Source organism: Scyliorhinus torazame, chromosome 4, assembly GCF_047496885.1.
Source record: "Scyliorhinus torazame isolate Kashiwa2021f chromosome 4, sScyTor2.1, whole genome shotgun sequence".
Taxonomy (NCBI): Eukaryota; Metazoa; Chordata; class Chondrichthyes; order Carcharhiniformes; family Scyliorhinidae; genus Scyliorhinus; species Scyliorhinus torazame.
In genome coordinates, this window is record NC_092710.1 from 354,458,511 (window position 1) to 354,473,676 (window position 15,166).

Sequence of the window (15,166 nt, forward strand, 5' to 3'; positions counted from 1 at the left end):
AGTGTGTTGGGAGACGCTGACCGCATTGATTATTATCTGAACCAACAGAATGAATATTTGCTGGTCTTCTTTGTATAAATGTGTGGAATGATGATTGCTCTGGACTGTACTGGATTTGGGGAATTGATTGCTTCTGGTGGTGAAATGTAAAATATCCTCGCAAGTTTTTGTCTTTGTTATTTTGGGGTGAAAAAATCGTTGACTGGCTCCTGCAAAGGTACGGACAGTTATTGTATGCGAGAAAAGGGTGTCATAATGTGTTATTGGTGCAACTGGTGTGATTGGAGGTGGGAGAGGTGTTCTAGTGCATGCCCAATTCTCGTGGGCTGTGCGAGCACAGTGGGAAGGTGTCCGCCATTTTACCATGTTTTCATGGTCTTATCCTCTTCTCCCTCATTCTCCAGTGGAGTAATTTTCAAAGTCGGGGTCACGACCCGCAGGTGGGTTCGGGTGGGTGTCGCGAGGGTCGTGGAGCCATCCATCGCGGCATTCCTGATCGCGGAAATTAACGCGCAACGGCCGGCTTTTAAAAATGCCAGCTGCGAGCGGCTTTAAAAATGCGGGTACACTGCACATACGTGGGTGGCCAAGGTCGGCCGGCGTGGGTGGCCAAGGTCGGGCCGGCGTGGGTGGCCAAGGTCGGCCGGCGTGGGTGGCCAAGGTCGGCCGGCGTGGGTGGCCAAGGTCCGCCGGCGTGGGTGGCCAAGGTCGGGCCGGCATGGGTGACCAAGGTCGGCCGGCGTGTGTGCACAAGGTCGGGCCGCCGTGGGTGACCAAGGTCGGCCGGCGTGTGTGCACAAGGTCGGGCCGCCGTGGGTGGCCAAGGTCGGCCGGCGTGGGTGGCCAAGGTCGGGCCGGCGTGGGTGACCAAGGTCGGCCGGCATGTGTGCCCAAGGTCGGGCCGGCGTGTGTGCCCAAGGTCGGGCCGGCGTGTGGGCACAAGGTCGGGCCGCCGTGGGTGGCCAAGGTTGGGCCGGCGTGTGTGCACAAGGTCGGGCCGCCGTGGGTGGCCAAGGTCGGCCGGCGTGGGTGGCCAAGGTCGGGCCGGCGTGGGTGGCCAAGGTCGGCCGGCGTGGGTGGCCAAGGTCGGCCGGCGTGGGTGGCCAAGGTCGGCCGGCGTGGGTGGCCAAGGTCGGGCCGGCGTGGGTGACCAAGGTCGGCCGGCGTGTGTGCACAAGGTCGGGCCGCCGTGGGTGACCAAGGTCGGCCGGCGTGTGTGCACAAGGTCGGGCCGCCGTGGGTGGCCAAGGTCGGCCTGCGTGGGTGGCCAAGGTCGGGCCGGCGTGGGTGACCAAGGTCGGCCGGCATGTGTGCCCAAGGTCGGGCCGGCGTGGGTGACCAAGGTCGGCCGGCGTGGGTGGCCAAGGTCGGCCGGCGTGGGTAGCCAAGGTCGGGCCGGCGTGGGTGGCCAAGGTCGGGATGGTGTGGGTGGCCAAGGTCGGGCCGGCGTGGGTGCCCAAGGTCGGGCCGGTGTGGGTGGCCAAGGTCGGGCCGGCGTGGGTGACCAAGGTCGGCCGGCGTGGTTCCCCAAGGTCGGGCCGGCGTGGGTGACCAAGGTCGGCCGGCGTGGGTGACCAAGGTCGGGCCGGCGTGGGTGGCCAAGGTCGGGCCGGCGTGGGTGCCCAAGGTCGGGCCGGCGTGTGTGCCCAAGGTCGGGCCGGCGTGGGTGGCCAAGGTCGGCCGGCATGGGTGGCCAAGGTCGGCCGGCGTGGGTGACCAAGTTCGGCCGGCGTGGTTCCCCAAGGTCGGGCCGGCGTGGGTGCACAAGGTCGGGCCGCCGTGGGTGGCCAAGGTCGGGCCGGCGTGGGTGCACAAGGTCGGGCCGCCGTGGGTGGCCAAGGTTGGGCCGGCGTGGGTGACCAAGGTCGGGCCGGCGTGGTTCCCCAAGGTCGGGCCGGCGTGGGTGCACAAGGTCGGGCCGCCGTGGGTGGCCAAGGTTGGGCCGGCGTGGGTGGCCAAGGTCGGGCCGGCGTTGGTGGCCAAGGTCGGCCGGCGTGGGTGGCCAAGGTCGGGCTGGCGTGGGTGGCCAAGGTCGGCCGGCGTGGGTGGCCAAGGTCGTGCCGGCGTGGGTGACCAAGGTCGGCCGGCGTGTGTGCACAAGGTCGGGCCGCCGTGGGTGGCCAAGGTCGGGCCGGCGTGGGTGGCCAAGGTCGGGCCGGCGTGGGTGACCAAGGTCGGCCGGCATGTGTGCCCAAGGTCGGGCCGGCGTGTGTGCACAAGGTCGTGCCGGCGTGGTTCCCCAAGGTCGGCCGGCGTGGGTGGCCAAGGTCGGCCGGCGTGGTTCCCCAAGGTCGGGCCGGCGTGGGTGGCCAAGGTCGGCCGGCGTGGGTGACCAAGGTCGTGCCGGCGTGGTTCCCCAAGGTCGGCCGGCGTGGGTGGCCAAGGTCGGGCCGGCGTGTGTGCCCAAGGTCGGGCCGGCGTGTGTGCCCAAGGTCGGGCCGGCGTGGGTGGCCAAGGTCGGCCGGCGTGGGTGACCAAGTGCGGCCGACGTGGTTCCCCAAGGTCGGGCCGGCGTGGGTGCCCAAGGTCGGGCCGGCGTGTGTGCACAAGGTCGGGCCGGCGTGTGTGCACAAGGTCGGGCCGGCGTGTGTGCACAAGGTCGGGCCGGCGTGTGTGCACAAGGTCGGGCCGGCGTGTGTGCACAAGGTCGGGCCGGCGTGTGTGCACAAGGTCGGGCCGGCGTGGTTCCCCAAGGTCGGGCCGGCGTGGTTCCCCAAGGTCGGGCCGGCGTGGGTGGCCAAGGTCGGCCGGCGTGGGTGGCCAAGGTCGGGCCGGCGTGGGTGACCAAGGTCGGCCGGCGTGTTTCCCCAAGGTCGGGCCTCCGTGGGTGGCCAAGGTCGGGCCGGCGTGGGTGGCCAAGGTCGGCCGGCGTGGGTGACCAAGGTCGGGCCGGCATGTGTGCCCAAGGTCGGGCCGGCGTGGGTGGCCAAGGTTGGCCGGCGTGGGTGGCCAAGGTCGGGCCGGCGTGGGTAGCCAAGGTCGGGCCGGCGTGGGTGGCCAAGGTCGGGCCGGCGTGGGTGACCAAGGTCGGGCCGGCGTGGGTGGCCAAGGTCGGGCCGGCGTGGGTGCCCAAGGTCGGGCCGGCGTGTGTGCCCAAGGTGGGGCCGGCGTGGGTGGCCAAGGTCGGCCGGCATGGGTGGCCAAGGTCGGCCGGCGTGGGTGACCAAGTTCGGCCGGCGTGGTTCCCCAAGGTCGGGCCGGCGTGGGTGCACAAGGTCGGGCCGCCGTGGGTGGCCAAGGTTGGGCCGGCGTGGGTGGCCAAGGTCGGGCCGGCGTGGGTGGCCAAGGTCGGGCCGGCGTGGGTGCACAAGGTCGGGCCGCCGTGGGTGGCCAAGGTTGGGCCGGCGTGGGTGACCAAGGTCGGGCCGGCGTGGTTCCCCAAGGTCGGGCCGGCGTGGGTGCACAAGGTTGGGCCGCCGTGGGTGGCCAAGGTTGGGCCGGCGTGGGTGGCCAAGGTCGGGCCGGCGTTGGTGGCCAAGGTCGGCCGGCGTGGGTGGCCAAGGTCGGGCTGGCGTGGGTGGCCAAGGTCGGCCGGCGTGGGTGGCCAAGGTCGTGCCGGCGTGGGTGACCAAGGTCGGCCGGCGTGTGTGCACAAGGTCGGGCCGCCGTGGGTGGCCAAGGTCGGGCCGGCGTGGGTGGCCAAGGTCGGGCCGGCGTGGGTGACCAAGGTCGGCCGGCATGTGTGCCCAAGGTCGGGCCGGCGTGTGTGCACAAGGTCGTGCCGGCGTGGTTCCCCAAGGTCGGCCGGCGTGGGTGGCCAAGGTCGGCCGGCGTGGTTCCCCAAGGTCGGGCCGGCGTGGGTGGCCAAGGTCGGCCGGCGTGGGTGACCAAGGTCGTGCCGGCGTGGTTCCCCAAGGTCGGCCGGCGTGGGTGGCCAAGGTCGGGCCGGCGTGTGTGCCCAAGGTCGGGCCGGCGTGTGTGCCCAAGGTCGGGCCGGCGTGGGTGGCCAAGGTCGGCCGGCGTGGGTGACCAAGTGCGGCCGACGTGGTTCCCCAAGGTCGGGCCGGCGTGGGTGCCCAAGGTCGGGCCGGCGTGTGTGCACAAGGTCGGGCCGGCGTGTGTGCACAAGGTCGGGCCGGCGTGTGTGCACAAGGTCGGGCCGGCGTGTGTGCACAAGGTCGGGCCGGCGTGGTTCCCCAAGGTCGGGCCGGCGTGGTTCCCCAAGGTCGGGCCGGCGTGGGTGGCCAAGGTCGGCCGGCGTGGGTGGCCAAGGTCGGGCCGGCGTGGGTGACCAAGGTCGGCCGGCGTGTTTCCCCAAGGTCGGGCCTCCGTGGGTGGCCAAGGTCGGGCCGGCGTGGGTGGCCAAGGTCGGCCGGCGTGGGTGACCAAGGTCGGGCCGGCATGTGTGCCCAAGGTCGGGCCGGCGTGGGTGGCCAAGGTTGGCCGGCGTGGGTGGCCAAGGTCGGGCCGGCGTGGGTAGCCAAGGTCGGGCCGGCGTGGGTGGCCAAGGTCGGGCCGGTGTGGGTGGCCAAGGTCGGGCCGGTGTGGGTGGCCAAGGTCGGCCGGCGTGGGTGGCCAAGGTCGGGCCGGCGTGGGTGGCCAAGGTCGGGCCGGTGTGGGTGGCCAAGGTCGGCCGGCGTGGGTGGCCAAGGTCGGGCCGGCGTGGGTAGCCAAGGTCGGGTCGGCGTGGGTGGCCAAGGTCGGGCTGCGTGGGTGGCCAAGGTCGGGCCGGCGTGGGTAGCCAAGGTCGGGCCGGCGTGGGTGGCCAAGGTCGGGATGGCGTGGGTGGCCAAGGTCGGCCGGCGTGGGTGGCCAAGGTCGGGCCGGCGTTGGTGGCCAAGGTCGGGCCGGCGTGGGTGGCCAAGGTCGGGCCGGCGTGGGTGGCCAAGGTCGGGCCGGCGTGGGTGACCAAGGTCGGGCCGGCGTGGGTGGCCAAGGTCGGCCGGCGTGGTTCGCCAAGGTCGGGCCGGCGTGGGTGACCAAGGTCGGGCCGGCGTGGGTGGCCAAGGTCGGGCCGGCGTGGTTCGCCAAGGTCGGCCGTCGTGGGTGGCCAAGGTCGGCTGGCGTGGGTGGCCAAGGTCGGGCCGGCGTGGGTGGCCAAGGTCGGCCGGCGTGGGTGACCAAGGTCGGCCAGCATGTGTGCCCAAGGTCGGGCCGCCGTGGGTGGCCACGGTCGGGCCGGCGTGGGTGACCAAGGTCGGGCCGGCGTGGTTCCCCAAGGTCGGGCCGGCGTGGTTCCCCAAGGTCGGGCCAGCGTGGGTGGCCAAGGTCGGCCGGCGTGGTTCCCCAAGGTCGGGCCTCCGTGGGTGGCCAAGGTCGGCCGGCGTGGGTGACCAAGGTCGGGCCGGCGTAGGTGACCAAGGTCGGTCGGCGTGGGTGACCAAGGTCGGGCCGGCTTGTGTGCCCAAGGTCGGGCCGCCGTGGGTGGCCAAGGTCGGCCGGCATGGGTGGCCAAGGTCGGCCGGCGTGGGTGGCCAAGGTCGGCCGGCTTGGGTGGCCAAGGTCGGCCGGCATGGGTGGCCAAGGTCGGCCGGCGTGGGTGACCAAGGTCAGCCGGCGTGGTTCGCCAAGGTTGGCCGGCGTGGGTGACCAAGTTCGGCCGGCGTGGGTGACCAAGGTCGGCCGGCGTGGTTCGCCAAGGTTGGCCGGCGTGGGTGACCAAGTTCGGCCGGCGTGGGTGACCAAGGTCGGCCGGCGTGGGTGACCAAGGTCGGCCGGCGTGGTTCGCCAAGGTTGGCCGGCGTGGGTGACCAAGTTCGGCCGGCGTGGGTGACCAAGGTCGGCCGGCGTGGTTCGCCAAGGTTGGCCGGCGTGGGTGACCAAGTTCGGCCGGCGTGGTTCCCCAAGGTTGGCCGGCGTGGGTGGCCAAGGTCGGCCGGCATGGTTGGCCAAGGTCGGCCGGCGTGGGTGACCAAGGTCGGCCGGCGTGGTTCGCCAAGGTCAGCCGGTGTGGGTGGCCAAGTTCGGCCGGCGTCGGTCGCCAAGGTCGGCCGGCGTGGGTCGAGGCAGTCAGCTGGTGTGTCCCCCGAAGGTTGGCCGTTTGGTAAAAATGAATCCCTGGAAAATAAGTTTGATAAACACTGCTCTAGTGTATCGTTGGTACATAAAGAGGCACCAAGTGTAGTGATTAAGCGGAACCAACTGTATTGTTGTACTCCTGTCTTTAAATCATAAAAACCTGACTTCCGGGTGCGGCGATGACCAGCTGAGTCGCACGTTTCGGCAGCTCCCTGTGAAACGGACTTTTGGGCTCTTGATAGGAGCCCCAACGGCAATTTTGACGGCTAAAAACACTGTGCGGTAAACCAGAAGGGAATCCCCCCTGGATACGGATGGAAAAAGGAGGAGAGAGTGGCCAGATTGCAGTGGATCCTTTAGAACAGCGGCAAGGAAGGCAAGCAAAAACCAAGATGGCGTCGGAAGGTGGCAGTTTAACATGGGGCCCTGAACAACAAGAGTTCTTGAAATGCTGTGTGGAAGAGATCAAAAAGGAAATGAAGAAAGAGCTGTTGGCCCCGATACTACAGGCGATCGAAGGGCTAAAGGAGGAACAAAAGACCCAGGAGCGGGAGCTTCGGGTCGTGAAGGCAAAGGCAGCCGAGAATGAGGACGATATACAGGGCCTGGTGGTGAAGACGGAGACGCAGGAGGCACATCAGAAACGATGTGAGGAAAGGTTGGAGGCACTGGAAAACAACGCAAGGAGGAACAACCTGAGGATTCTTGGTCTTCCTGAAGGTGTGGAGGGAGCGGACGTCGGGGCATATGTGAGCACGATGCTGCACTCGTTAATGGGAGCGGAGGCCCCGGCGGGTCCGTTGGAGGTGGAGGGAGCATACCGAGTGATGGCGCGAGGACCGAGAGCAGGAGAAATTCCCAGAGCCATAGTGGTGAGATTCCTCCGTTTTAAGGATAGAGAAATGGTCCTTAGATGGGCGAAGAAAACTCGGAGCAGTAAATGGGAGAACGCGGTGATCCGCGTTTATCAAGACTGGAGTGCGGAGGTGGCGAGAAGGAGGGCGAGCTTTAATCGGGCCAAGGCGGTGCTTCATAAAAAGAAGATAAAATTTGGAATGCTGCAACCGGCAAGACTGTGGGTCACATATCGAGGGAGGCACCACTACTTTGAGACGGCGGATGAAGCGTGGACTTTTATTGTGGAAGAAAAACTGGAATGAGCGGGTTATTAAAAAGAACGTTCGAACAAAGTGGTGGGGCGAATGTGGGGGGCAAAGAGGGGTTTTATGTACTAATCCTGCGATGTGGTAACTTTTCTCTCTCCCACAGGTGGTGATGGGGGGAGGAGGGGAGGTGGAGGAGATGGGGCGTTGGCCATTGGGGGCGGGGCCAAGGGAGAAGCGCGGGCTTGGTTCCCGCGCTATGATAATCATGGCGGGAATAGAGAAGCAGGAAGGAGGGGGCGTCGCACGGTGCGAGCCGAGGTCACGGGGGGAAGCCGAGGTCAGCCAGAGTTTGCTGACTTCTGGGAGCAACATGGGGGGAGTAATTACACTAGCGGGGGATCTAGCGGGGGGGGGGTGGGAGGGGGGAATTACTGGGTTGCTGCTGCTAAGGAGAGGGGGGAGCTGGTATGGGAGAGGATGGGCGGGGGGGGCACCGCCTGGGGGAGATACAGCTGCGTGGGAACCGGGTGAGGAGCTGGAAAAAGGTGATGGCTAATCGACAAGGGGGGGGGGGGGTAGGAAGCCCCCCAACTCGGCTGATCACGTGGAACGTGAGAGGGCTGAACGGGCCGATAAAGAGGGCACGGGTACTCGCACACCTTAAGAAACTTAAGGCAGATGTGGTTATGTTACAGGAAACGCACCTGAAACTGATAGACCAGGTTAGGCTACGCAAAGGATGGGTGGGGCAGGTGTTCCATTCGGGGCTAGATGCGAAAAACAGGGGGGTGGCTATATTAGTGGGGAAGCGGGTAATGTTCGAGGCAAAGACTATAGTGGCGGATAACGGGGGCAGATACGTGATGGTGAGTGGCAAACTACAGGGGGAGACGGTGGTTTTGGTAAACGTATATGCCCCGAACTGGGATGATGCCAATTTTATGAGGCGGATGCTAGGACGCATTCCGGACCTAGAGATGGGAAAGCTGATAATGGGGGGAGATTTTAATACGGTGTTGGAACCAGGGCTGGATAGGTCGAAGTCCAGGACTGGAAGGAGGCCGGCAGCAGCCAAGGTACTTAAAGATTTTATGGAGCAGATGGGAGGTGTAGACCCGTGGAGATTTAGCAGACCTAGGAGTAAGGAGTTCTCGTTTTTCTCCTATGTCCATAAAGTCTACTCGCGAATAGACTTTTTTGTGCTGGGTAGGGCATTGATCCCGAAGGTGAGGGGAACGGAGTATACGGCTATAGCCATTTCGGATCACGCTCCACACTGGGTGGACTTGGAGATAGGGGAGGAAACAGGAGGGCGCCCACCCTGGAGAATGGACATGGGACTAATGGCAGATGAGGGGGTGTGTCTAAGGGTGAGGGGGTGCATTGAAAAGTACTTGGAACTCAATGATAATGGGGAGGTCCAGGTGGGAGTGGTCTGGGAGGCGTTGAAGGCGGTGGTTAGAGGGGAGCTGATATCAATAAGGGCACATAAAGGGAAGCAGGAGAGTAAGGAACGGGAGCGGTTGCTGCAAGAACTTTTGAGGGTGGACAGACAATATGCGGAAGCACCGGAGGAGGGACTGTACAGGGAAAGGCAAAGGCTACATGTAGAATTTGACTTGCTGACTACAGGCACTGCAGAGGCACAATGGAGGAAGGCTCAGGGTGTACAGTACGAATATGGGGAGAAGGCGAGCAGGTTGCTGGCACACCAATTGAGGAAAAGGGGAGCAGCGAGGGAAATAGGGGGAGTGAGGGATGAGGAAGGAGAGATGGAGCGGGGAGCGGAGAGAGTGAATGGAGTGTTCAAGACATTTTATAAAAAATTATATGAAGCTCAACCCCCGGATGGGAGGGAGAGAATGATGGGCTTCTTGGATCGGCTGGAATTTCCCAAGGTGGAAGAGCAGGAAAGGGTGGGACTGGGAGCACAGATCGAGGTAGAAGTGGTGAAAGGAATTAGGAGCATGCAGGCGGGAAAGGCCCCGGGACCGGATGGATTCCCAGTCGAATTCTATAGAAAATATGTGGACTTGCTCGCCCCGGTACTGACGAGGACCTTTAATGAGGCAAAGGAAAGGGGACAACTGCCCCCGACTATGTCTGAAGCAACGATATCGCTTCTCTTAAAGAAGGAAAAGGACCCGCTACAATGCGGGTCCTATAGACCTATTTCCCTCCTAAATGTAGATGCCAAGGTCCTGGCCAAGGTAATGGCAATGAGAATAGAGGAATGTGTCCCGGGGGTGGTCCACGAGGACCAAACTGGGTTTGTGAAGGGGAGACAGCTGAACACGAATATACGGAGGTTGTTAGGGGTAATGATGATGGCCCCACCAGAGGGAGAAACCGAGATAGTAGTGGCGATGGATGCCGAGAAAGCATTTGATAGAGTGGAGTGGGATTATTTGTGGGAGGTGTTGAGGAGATTTGGTTTTGGAGAGGGGTATGTTAGATGGGTGCAGCTGTTGTATAGGGCCCCAGTGGCGAGCGTGGTTACGAATGGACGGGGATCTGCATATTTTCGGCTCCATAGAGGGACAAGGCAGGGATGCCCTCTGTCCCCATTATTGTTTGCACTGGCGATTGAGCGCCTGGCGATAGCGTTGAGGGGTTCCAAGAAGTGGAGGGGAGTACTTAGGGGAGGAGAAGAGCACCGGGTATCTTTGTATGCGGACGATTTGCTACTATATGTGGCGGACCCGGCGGAGGGGATGCCAGAAATAATGCGGATACTTGGGGAGTTTGGGGATTTTTCAGGGTGTAAATTGAACATGGGGAAAAGTGAGTTGTTTGTGGTGCATCCAGGGGAGCAGAGTAGAGAAATAGAGGACCTACCGTTGAGGAAGGTAACAAGGGACTTTCGTTACCTGGGGATCCAGATAGCTAAGAATTGGGGCACATTGCATAGGTTAAATTTAACGCGGTTGGTGGAACAGATGGAGGAGGATTTCAAGAGATGGGATATGGTATCCCTGTCAATGGCAGGGAGGGTGCAGGCGGTTAAGATGGTGGTCCTCCCGAGATTCCTCTTTGTGTTTCAGTGCCTCCCGGTGGTGATCACGAAGGCTTTTTTTAAAAGGATTGAAAAGAGCATCATGGGTTTTGTGTGGGCCGGGAAGACCCCGAGAGTGAGGAAGGGATTCTTACAGCGTAGCAGGGATAGGGGGGGGCTGGCACTACCAAGCCTAAGTGAGTATTATTGGGCCGCTAATATTTCAATGGTGAGTAAGTGGATGGGAGAGGAGGAGGGAGCGGCGTGGAAGAGATTAGAGAGGGCGTCCTGTAGGGGGACTAGCCTACAGGCTATGGTGACAGCCCCATTGCCGTTCTCACCGAGGAACTACACCACAAGCCCGGTGGTGGTGGCTACACTGAAGATTTGGGGACAGTGGAGACGGCATAGGGGAAAGACTGGAGCCTTGGGGGGGTCCCCGATAAGAAACAACCATAGGTTTGCCCCGGGGGGAATGGATGGGGGATATGGAATGTGGCAAAGAGCAGGAATAACGCAACTGAAAGATCTGTTTGTGGATGGGAAGTTCGCGAGTCTGGGAGCGCTGACCGAGAAATATGGGTTGCCCCAAGGGAATGCATTCAGGTATATGCAACTGAGGGCTTTTGCGAGGCAACAGGTGAGGGAATTCCCGCAGCTCCCGACACAAGAGGTGCAGGACAGAGTGATCTCAAAGACATGGGTGGGGGATGGTAAGGTGTCAGATATATATAGGGAAATGAGGGACGAAGGGGAGACTATGGTAGATGAACTAAAAGGGAAATGTGAAGAAGAGCTGGGGGAGGAGATCGAGGAGGGGCTGTGGGCAGATGCCCTAAGCAGGGTAAACTCGTCGTCCTCGTGTGCCAGGCTAAGCCTGATTCAGTTTAAGGTATTACACAGGGCACATATGACTGGAGCACGGCTCAGTAAATTTTTTGGGGTGGAGGATAGGTGTGCGAGGTGCTCGTGAAGCCCAGCGAATCATACCCATATGTTTTGGTCATGCCCGGCACTACAGGGGTTTTGGATGGGGGTGACAAAGGTGCTTTCAAAAGTAGTAGGAGTCCGGGTCGAACCAAGCTGGGGGTTGGCTATATTTGGGGTTGCACAAGAGCCGGGAGTGCAGGAGGCGAGAGAGGCCGATGTTTTGGCCTTTGCGTCCCTAGTAGCCCGGCGCAGGATATTGCTAATGTGGAAAGAAGCCAAGCCCCCGGGGGTGGAGACCTGGATAAATGACATGGCGGGGTTTATAAAGCTAGAGCGGATTAAGTTCGTCCTAAGGGGGTCGGCTCAAGGGTTCACCAGGCGGTGGCAACCGTTCGCCGAATACCTCGCTAGACGGAATGGGAAAAAGAAGGCAGCAGCAGCAGCCCAGGATCGAGGTGGGGGGGGAAGGAGGAACCAGAAGGACTCTCAGGGTTGTTAATATATACTGTATAGTATGTATAGGTCGTTGCTACAGATAATTATATATTGGACTGTTAAATTATATTTTTGGAGAGTGTTACTTGTGACAAGGCAGTTGCCAATTAGGGCTAGTTTTCATTTTTGTTATTTATTATTTATTCATTTTTTGTTTATAAAACAGGTCATTGTTATTTGTGTTGTTATAATATTGTGTAAAGGATGCACAATGTACTGTGTTGGTTGACCAAAAATTTTCAATAAAATATTTAATAAAAATAAAAAAATAATAATAAAAACCTATATTAAAAAGGGTAGACATAGACGAGGGGCGGGTTTCTCCGTTTCGGAGACTAAGTGTTGACGGCAATACAGAATCCGTGGCCAGAAAAACAGGCGCCGCACCTGAACCGATTCTGCTACCCTTAAGGGGCTTGTACCGGCGCCACGTGGAACACAATCAATTCTAATCGGAAACGGTGCTGGATTCGCGATTGACACCCAAAGGCTGACAAGCTGCAACCGCATATAAAAAATTCTCCCCCCACACACACCATCGCAGCCAGCAAGATGGTGGCGAGGAGAGCAGCCCCGAGGTTCACAGACGCCAAGCTAGAGACCCTGTTGGACGCGGTGGAGGCTGCCAGCTGCCGTCGTTCATCGTGCCTGGGCACAGGTGGCAGATGCTGTCAAATCCTACATAGTGGCCTCGGTTGGCACTGTGGAATCCGCCTCCGCATGTCCCTTCCCCACCCCTCCCCGCACCCCTGGCCCCGTCGGTGCCCGGCACCATGGGGCGCCTCTGGCCCTGGCGCCTGTTCCTGATGCCAGGGTTACCGTTGGCTGGCACTGTCCTCACCAGGGGCTACTGTGGGCCATCAGTAAGTGACAGCAGGGTTGGGGGGGTGGCATGCAGGGGTGAGGGCACGCATACAGCCAGTGTCACACTGCAGAACCAGGGGCCAAGATGGGTGGGCAGTGGGTGCGCAGCAAGATGGTTGGGGTAATGGTGGTCCGGGTGAAAGCATTGTTTGAATGAAGATCACCCCGGCCTCTCGGCCTGTGCCCCCACCTCCCGGCAGGGCCTCCCCCATCCTAGCCAGCTCGGCCAGTGTCCGGGGCGGCAGCTGTTCCTCTCTGGGTCCTATCTCCTCTCTCCCTCCCTCAGCAGCCAAAACATCGGTTTCACAATTTTTAAAAGCACAAGTCAACCGCGCCGTCGGGAATGCGGCACATCAGAGGCGGGGAATCGCGGAGAATACCAGGTCGGGCCGCTAATGACATGCAAACGGTGCCTACTGTACGTGCGTTCCGGAATGCATTGACGCCGCTGTTGAGGTGACGGAGAATTGCCGCGATTTTGCCGTCGGAACAGATTCTCCGCCGTCGGCCAATGGAAAATCCCGCCCGAGATGTTTGCAGTTGCAAGCAAGACCAGAACAAAAGACCGTAAGATGTTCACAAATAAATCCAATAAGCAATTCAGAAGAAACATCTTTATCTGGAGAATGTGCAACATAATACACTATTGTTACGATATTACTGGATGGGAAGATCCCAGAATGGAACACTGGCTCACAAGATTGTAACTTTCTTTTAGAAAATGTGGAGAACAGAATCATAGGACTGTCAATTTGTTTTTTAAACAAGAAAAAGAACATTTATTAAACATGAAAAGAGATTATAATACCTTCCTCCTTCAATATGCCTTATCTTCATAAATGTACACAGATTTTAAGGATAACGCCCCACTCGGAAACCAAATGGCAGATACCATTCAATCGATCTTGTGTAGATTTCGGAAACCAAATGGAAGATACCATTCAATCAATCTGGTGTGGATTTCTTCTCCAGTTCCCCCCAGATGATTGTCACACGAGTGCGTCCAAACACCACTCTCAAAAAGACACTCTTCAAAATCTTCATTTAAACAATGCTTTCCATCAGCTATTTTCATCAATAATCTATCTCTGGGTTTTCCAACTGTCCTTTCAAGCAAAGCTTCCTCTCCGCTGTTTTAATAAGGATCTGCCTCCAGATTTTCCAACTCTCCTTTCAGGATTCCTTTCTCTTGAATGCTTTTACACAAATTCAGGGATCCAGCCACTGATTGCTCCACAATTATTTCAATTAACATCTTACAAACTATAGTAAGATATCACATACCTTAGAACCACTTTGGGTATCTTTCTGGCTTCTCACTAGCCAACTCCTTTTCAGCTGTCTGTCTTGACTGGACAGTACCCTATTCCAGTCCCTGTTTCCTCTATTCCTTTAACATCAGGCTTCCTGGAAACTCCAATTAATTTCTCTAGTTTCCTTAGCGAGCTACCCTTTAGATTTCTGGCACTTCTGGCTTTCTTCACCATTACTCCATTGCATGGCTTTTCTTATAGCAAAACTGAGAGCTGCTCACCCTCTAGCTTCCTGTCATCAACTGCTATGAATTCAGTTAAAAACAATCATAAAATGCCTTCCTATCCTAAAGATTCCCTTGGTTGCTAAGAAACATCTATTTTCTTCTCCAAGCTTTTATTTACATTTTACACCATTATCGTCTGTAAGCACAACAGAAGTACAGTTTGAACTGCCCAAAACCCTCACACATCTTTTGTCTACTAAGTATCTAACTAGAGTTTAACTCTTACACACAACCACTAAGTTAAACCCATTTAAATCTATACCTTATTTCCAATATTTAACAATACAAAGAAAGTTCACTTAAAAAATAGTTTTCCTGACACTACCACAAAGAGTAGTTGAAGCAAATAGCATAGGTTAATTTAAGGAGCTATACAAGCATATGAAGGGGGTGGGGGGGGGGGGGGGGGAGAGAGAATAGATGAATATGTTGCTTAGATGAAGAGAGGTAGGAGGAGGCTCCTGTGAAACAAACACTGGCATAGCCTTATAGGGCCAATGCTGCAAGACGCATATGATTAACGTTTATACAACAATGAGGGGATTTGAGATGGATTGGGATGCTAGGACTAGAAGCATATAAAATCCACATGTTAGAGCTAAGTTAGATACCAAACATTATTTTACCCAGACAGTCAGTACCCTCTGAAACAGCTTACCTATGGAATGTAGTCTTTACAATTCATTAAAGACGAACTTGACAGACTCCAGATGTGGAAGTTTCCAGTTATGGAAGGTAGTTAGCTGAGAGCTGTCTCTAATAGCCTTTGGGTCAAGAGGTGTAATTTCCCAAGAGATTTTTTTCAATCAGCTGCAGTTCTGCCTTTCTCAATACGGTCTTAGTACCTTTTAAACTTTTTAAGCAGAACAAATCCCACACCTTTCATCCAGAACAATTAGCAGGGCAACCGAGAGACCAGAACCAGTGTGTTTTCAGTTTCCCCCATATCTCCTAGTTAGCCATTTGTCACCATCACTCTTTAAAGCAAGGTTTGAACTCTCTAAACCCTTAAGGGTTTCACATATAAATGCATTACTTATTGAGTTTTCAGTATTACCAGGCAACATCATAACTATAAAGATTAAAAAATAATTTCAATTTATATAGTACCTTTCACAGCCTTGTGGCTCCCAAACTGACAGGGGACAATTTCCCTACTCTTCTTTAAATAGTGCCATGGATTTTAAACATCAACTTCTTACTTGGCTTAATGTCTGAATAAAAAGACTGGTCCTCGACCAGAACAGAGCTACTAACTTGGATTATGCACTCATGCTG

The 15,166-nt window shown here is 58.3% G+C and overlaps 1 protein-coding gene across 1 annotated transcript in view; it reads right to left on the minus strand.

The window, feature by feature from the left end:
• Window positions 1–15,166, minus strand: part of ppp2r5d (protein phosphatase 2, regulatory subunit B', delta) — a 289,898-nt gene that overhangs the window by 98,840 nt on the left and 175,892 nt on the right. The window lies entirely within an intron of this gene.